General features: G+C 52.1%; 1 long non-coding RNA gene across 1 annotated transcript; it reads left to right on the top strand.

The window, feature by feature from the left end:
• Nucleotides 1-3,034: 3,034 nt before the first annotated feature.
• LOC138924778 (uncharacterized) lies at nt 3,035-5,283 on the top strand. The gene is made up of 5 exons (XR_011439997.1): nt 3,035-3,089; nt 3,210-3,291; nt 3,448-3,636; nt 3,903-4,010; nt 4,668-5,283. It is a non-coding gene; the product is annotated as an uncharacterized lncRNA (long non-coding RNA).
• Nucleotides 5,284-6,862: the final 1,579 nt, after the last annotated feature.

Below are 6,862 nucleotides of genomic sequence, written 5' to 3'. Positions count from 1 at the left end.
GCCAGCGCCCAAGGTTCAGGAGCCGGGCGGGAGGGTCTCCAGGCGTTTATGAAGAGCCGCTCGTGTGTCTCCCTCCCCACCTCATGTTTTTTCTCAGGCCTAACGGGTGTGGGTGCATGTGTAAGTGTCTGTGCTTGTATTTGCGCAGGGGCGCCAGCTGTGCGCCCCGCCTGGCGTCAGGCCACCGACGCTGGGATGTAGGAACCCCCAGCTCTGGGTCAAGACCCATGAGGGTTATAGGAATGGTCCCCGGGGCCAAGAGACCTGGAGGTAGGGTTAGAAGGCTGTAGGGAAGATGGGTGGGCACGATGAAGAATTTTGGGGGACCCCGGTGGCCAAGAACACGTCCACCTGTCGATTTCTCTCATCATCAGTTAACCCGGCAGAGGTCGAGCCTGACACACTTGGGTATTGGCTTCGTTAAACACGGGGCTGTAATTCTAAGAGAGGGGAGGAAGAGCGAGCTGGAGATGAAGGTGCCTCCGCCTTCGCACACTGCCAGCCCCTGAGGGCTAGAGCTGCCCCAACCTGTGCCTGGATGGTCTCCTGCCCCTGGAACTGCCTCACAGCCCCGAGTTTCTGGCAGTCACCTGAGAAATGTCGCTCTCAACAATAGATGATTATAATGTACTTGACTAATGCCTGTACTTTCCTGTTTAACATACATTAATCCAAGTAACAAAAAAATCAATATTGCTAACAATATTGCAAACAAATCCTAGTCTCTCACACAAAAACGTTGTCCGATTTTCAGTCACTCCTACTCACTTGAATTTTGTTATTTCTCCTATCCCACTGGCAGTTCCTAGCTAGTCCAGAATCCAGTCCTGGCTTTCAATGGCCTTTCTCTAAAAATCCTGTATTTTTTTTTTTTTTTTTTTTTTTTGCCAAGAGGGGAAACTGGGACGCTCCAAATCCCAGCCTCTTCCCTTCCTGAGGCCCTTTGAGGACTCTGAATTAACCTCCAACTCTGTCCCTTCCAGCACCAGTGGATGCCCAAAGTCACTGCCCAAGACTTTGGCTTTTGTCTTCCCTCCTTAACAAAAACCCTGTATGGCAGCCCTCAGCCCCTCTGAGGGCTGGAGACTCCTTGCCACCTGCAGCTAATCGCAGCTGGTGGTTCTTGTTAGGAGTTTATGGGGTTTTTTTTGTTTTTGTTTTTGTTTTTTTGGTGAGGAAGATTGGCCCAAGCTAACATCTGTTGCCAATCTTCCTCTTTTTTTTTTTCTCCCCAAAGCCCCAGTACATAGTTGTATATCCTAGTTGTAGGTCCCACTAATTCTTCTATGTGGGTCGCTGCCTGAGCATGGCCGGACAAGTGGTGTGTATGTCCCCGCCCAGGATCCGAACCTGCGAACCCCAGCACCCCAGCACGGCTTCCCAAACCCAACCACTATGCCACCAGACCAGCCTCTATGATTCTTATTATGATTATTTTAAGAAATTGGTGTTTTCCACCTGGAAGAAACAAACCGGAGGGACTGACTAATGAAGGAACTTAGGTTTGCAAAACACTGTAAATAATTTAGTATTGTATTTCAAGGAAAAAAAATAGCTTTCTTAAATCATCCCCATAATATAAATTGCAGACTTACAGTATGGCCCTGGTAAGTCTAAATTTTTAAAGGAGCAATATTCAAAGAGACATAGATGTCTGTATTAATTATTTATTCGCCAGTGCCTTCCTTCGTTTCTAACTTATTATTAATTAGGCGCCTCTAGTCTTTCGCAGAGCGCTCCACCGAGCCGGTTGCAGCTTTAAATATGAATTAAAAGCAAATCCAAGCTACTGTAATGCGAAAATTATTCCGTGTCTTGCATGGCAGAGATGAATAGCCCCGTGGATCAATACCGTGAAACTCGGCTTGGAACGACAGGGTTATTGATAGCTTATATTAATGATGTTAATGATGGAAAAAGGAAAACAACGGCCCACCCGACTTAGAAACTTTTTAGTCGCTGAAACCCCGCAATAAAAACGGGAAGGGGGCAGGAATCGGGCTTAAGTATAATAAGAAAATTATTTATGAAACCGGATAAATGACTTCAGAGCCCTGATGCATTTGAACCTAACGCTCTCGGCTCCTGGCGGCCCCGGCTCCAGCTGGGGAGACCGCGAAAACCCCAAGCCGCGGGGGGCTGGGGGGCGGGGGACGCTCTGCCCGCCTCGGCAGCCTCCGGTTTGCCGCCCGCCTTCCCCCGTCCCCGCCGGGAGAGCCCTCTGGGGCGCCGGCGGCAGGTGCTTTTGGAAGTTAGCGGAACGGGGCAGGCTCGAGGCTGGTCCTCACTGTCCCGGCGGGGACGGTGAGGCCATCGGTGGGGCCGGGTAGCCTGGACTTTGGACGGATTTCTTCACTGGTTCTCTTGGCATTCGTTCCCGGAGGAGCCAAATGCTTTGGGCTTGAGGGTGGGGGGGGCGCAAGTCTGACTCTTGCACTGTCGCCACCGGCCCATTTGGCCAAGGCTCTCAGGATCCCCAAAAAGCAAACGGATGACTGGTGTCTGAGCGTGTGTGTGTGTGTGTGTGTGTGTGTGTGTGTGTGTAGCTTTGGATGAAAAGAAACTGCCCTAAACAGGACAGGGAAACTGGGAAAGTAGCCCACTCTCCTCCTCCGTGCCCCAGCGGGTTCTTTACCAGGCACGGGGTTTAACTGGGCCTTGGCACCGGCGCCAGGCAAGCACGGGATCCTCGAGGCTCGGTTTTCTGGCCGTGGGGAGAGGAAGGAGCGCGCTGGTTTAGGACTCATCTTCGTGCAATTCGGCCTAGGCGGCCCCCCCCCCGCCCCCCCCGCCCCGCCTCGGCTGGTCCCAAATATCGACCCACTCTCCCCAGCCGAGGGCCACTGAGTGGCAGAGGTGGGGGGGGGGGGCAGGGAGCGAAAGGTTAAATACTGACCCTGGAGGGCGACGGGAAAGGTCAGAGCCCGAGGGTCACTCACAGGCCCAAGGTTCCATCCCTCTCTGCCAGGCATAGAGCCACCAGGTCCCCTCCCCCAGCCAGGGTCCTGGCCCACGGAACCGGCGAGGGAGGAGCAGGGAGGGTGACTCCTACCAGCCCTGGCCCGGGTCGGCGGACGCTAGCGTGGCGGGTGGGTCCCAAGTCTGACATCGCAGTCCGGGCGCGCTCTGAGTCTAGTCTTTTGGATTGGAGTAGGAAGTTGGGGGGCTTTTAATTTATGCTCAGGACTATCATTTGTTCTGGGTTTCAGGAGGGAGGAGAAGCCACTAGAAGCTTCAGGAAAAGTCCCACGGAGTCCCCAGGGCAATCGCAGTTTCCCTCCCAAGGATGGGGTAATTTTGTAATTTTGTACTGTTTCTTTATTAGGTCCTTTAAAATCTGTTTTTCCTCCTTTTCCTTCCTTCACTCTCCTTCACCACCCTTTTCACTTCTCCTTTTCCCTATCTTTAAAATTTTCTTTTTAAATTCATTTTCTTTTTTTGAGGAAGATTAGCCCTGGGCTAACATCTGCCACCAATCCTCCTCTTTTTACTGAGGAAGACTGGCCCTGAGCTAACATCCGTGTCCATCTTCCTCTGCTTTATCTGTGGGACGCCTGCCACAGCATGGCTTGACAAGGGGTGCATAGGCCTGCACCTGGGATCTGAACCGGCCAACCTCAGCCGCTGAAGCGGAAGGTGGGAACTTCACCGCTGCGCCACCGGGCCAGTCCCCTTTTTCCATATCTTTTATTTCTATCTTTCCCCTTTCCTTCCGTTTGTTTTTTCCTCTCTACCTCTCCTTTCTCATTTTCTCCTCCCTTCCTTTCTTCCTTATCTTTCCTTCCTTCTTTCTTTCTTTTCTTTTCTTCCTATCTTTCCTTCTTTCTTTCTACCTCTTTCACATTCTTTTCTTTTCTGCAGCTTTCTCCCCTCATCCCTCGCTCCTTTTCTTCCTTCTATAGCTAGGTGGAGGCCTGGCCCACCCCTCTGCACCTTGAGACTTTCACATGAAAGGTGCTGATTCCATTCTACATCGACAGCAAATAATCTTATTTTGAAAAAGGAAAGAGGTAAGTGAGCACTGGCATGCGGAGGGAGCACCTGCACCTCCGGGCTCTTTCCCCGTGGCTCCCCTGACACTTCTCAGCTGGGCCTTTGCAGGGTCCACGTCCTAGCCGGCTCAGGATCCTGCCCCCTTCCCGAGCTTGGGGCCCGGGCGTCCAAGGGCGTCCCTTTTGCTAACGCTCCCCACGGCGCCAGCTGGGCCCCTGACATCAGCAAGATTTTTTGGTTGTTGTTTTTATTTATTTGATTGTATTTTGAAAAGTAAAAATTAAACAAAGTGAGTCTCTGAGGCCATAACTCCTAAAAGCACCAGCCAAGCCTTAAATCTACCCTAAGGCACCAAGGATGGCCCAGTTGAAACCATTATCTAGATAATTAGACAAAACCCAAACTTCCTGCCACCCAGGAAGAGCCCCTTCTCAGCTATCCAGCTTCAAAGTCCACAACTGACTACGTGTTTCAGATAAGTGCACTGGCCGGGTGTGGAGGCAGCCTTATAGCCAGACAATCTACCAGCAAACGGCCCTTCCTCGGAAAGGAAACACAACAGATACTGCACAAAATCACTTGATTCTGGAAAAAAAATCAATATCAAAATTAGGTTTATTGTCTGCTTATATGATTAAAAATGACAAAGTGTTGCCTTTTATTTTTATAAAAAGACGGAAGGCTGAACAAAATAATTTACCATCGAGTTCTGCTCGTTTCATTTGCCTGGCAAAACCTGGAGAAGGCCGAAAGGGCGTCTGGGAAACGCAGCGGCGGAGCCAGAGGCCCCTGGCGTAGGGGTGAACTCGCCGTCGGAGGAGATGTGTGCTACTGTGTGTGCGAGGAGAATACATTTCCTAATCTCCAGTTTTCGGCAATGCTGGTCCAGCTGGGTAGTTCTCAGTTCTGCCTCGTTCCAAAGAAATGCTGGGCCATCTGTCCCTTGCCTCTAACGTCTTTAACTCAAACCCAGGTCCCAGGTCTTTTTCCCCAAAATAACTCTCAAGATGACGCTGCTTTAGTGGTTGTACGAACCCGGCAGCGCCAGAGGTCTGCTTGGTCTGGATTGGGCTCGCTTCCCCGGAAGGCTTGCGGGGTTCCAGAGTCTGGGCTGCAATCAGGAAAATGGGGTTTCCGAAACCTCTGTGGGCTGGATTCTCCAAGTGTGGCGGGCGGTGCGCGCATTCGAGGAATACGACTGCATTGGGCGCGCGCTGGTTACACCAATGCCGGGGGTTACTGATCTACGTTAAAAACAAAAAGAAAAACCAAAAGAAAAAAAAAAAAAAATCCACCGTGTGAATCTCAGCTTAAACTCCTCTCCCCTATCCCCCAAATCCCAAAAGCCGAGTTAGAATCTACCCTCATCTCTCGGCTGCTGCTCTTGAGTGAGAGTCCAGAGTGCACGGAGCAGCTCCCAACCGTCCACTGCCTTGTTCTAGAACAAAGTGGCTCCCAAACGCGTGAGGGTTCATGGAGTGCGGCCCTCGAGAGCGAGCGAATACCTTCACAAACACTTAGCACCATTAAGAAAATAGCTACCAAGCCGGGTCCCTAAGAGCCCCAGACGCGCCTTCCGATTTGGAGCTGGCACTGTTTAGAGGGCTGCACACGCCAGAGGACTCATTTGTTAAAGTACTTAATTGGTCCTCCTTTTGTTCTGGAAACAAGAGGGCTTATCTCCTGGCGGTTGCTGAAATGGAACCCAACCAAACCTTCTCTTCCACGGAGTCCCTTGGGGCAGGGCTCAGCCAAGGTCATCCTGGCCTCCTGGTAAAGCAGTAGTGGATTATTTGTTACTTGCAAATCAGACAGGCCCGGTTGGGCGCCGACGCCGGGCTAACAGTGGTGGAGCCCCACTAGCTCAGCTGCCACCCGCTGTCGGCCTCGGCGTCTCCCTGTTCGCCCCTGTCCGCCCCTGTCGTACCGGGCCAGCGCACCCTCGAATCGGGTCACCTTTCCCACAGACGCTGAAGGGAGGTGGTGAGGGCGCGTGGCCTGAAGAGGCCTCCTTGGGGAGCAGAACAGCAGCGGGAGGGTTAGGACGTCGGGTGGCCCCTGCTGGGGGGCGGCTCGGGCTCCTTTCTGCAGATTCAGCCACCAGTTCCTCGGGGGAACAAACCAGACCTCTTTTTTCCCCTTCCCGGTACCTCTCTCCAGCCTCTTTTCCGGACCGGCCTCCCTCTCCAGCCTCGAGCACCAGGGAGCTGCCGGCAGAGGGTCAAAGGTTAGGCCTTCACTAGGCCCGGGTTTCCTCTCCGCACAGCCGTTGGCATGGCGCGAGTCACGAGTCTGGTCATTGCAGTCAGGGCACCCATTGCAAACCAAAGAGAGAACAGATGCTGATCTCACGGCTCCCTTCCCTCCTTATTCCTCTCTGATGACATGGGTGTGGACAATTAAATTCCGGAAATGATATCAAGACAATAAAGTCACTCATCTGGATATTTTAGGATTTTTTTTGGGGGGGGGGAGGTTAATGATTTCTGCAGGTGTCCAAATTGGGGTGGTTTGAGCACAGGATTGACCTTGGGAGCAGGCTTCCATTGCATCGTTTCTTGTGCCCTAGAGCTTTCCTGGCCAGAGCTGAAAAGAAGTTGCCAGAAGGAATCCAGGAGAGGCAAATGAATGCCCAGGCTTCCAAGTAGGGAGATGTGTTCCAAAGGGGCCGACCTTTCGCACGAGTGGGGGCAAGGCCAGGAGAGTAAAAAGCAGATTTCTATGCATGTTCACGTGGCTCAATGTAATGAACACATCTCCATCAATTCCTGGAGGCAGAGGGCTCAATTTACTTCGGTTTTAGCTAAGGAACGTCCTCAGCCTCAGCTCTGACTGACTACATAGCAGCCTAGTAGTTAGAATTCTCTCT

The sequence above is a fragment of the Equus caballus genome, chromosome 1 (genome assembly GCF_041296265.1).
Source record: "Equus caballus isolate H_3958 breed thoroughbred chromosome 1, TB-T2T, whole genome shotgun sequence".
NCBI classification, from domain to species: domain Eukaryota; kingdom Metazoa; phylum Chordata; class Mammalia; order Perissodactyla; family Equidae; genus Equus; species Equus caballus.
This window is presented reverse-complemented; position numbering and strand designations above follow the sequence as displayed.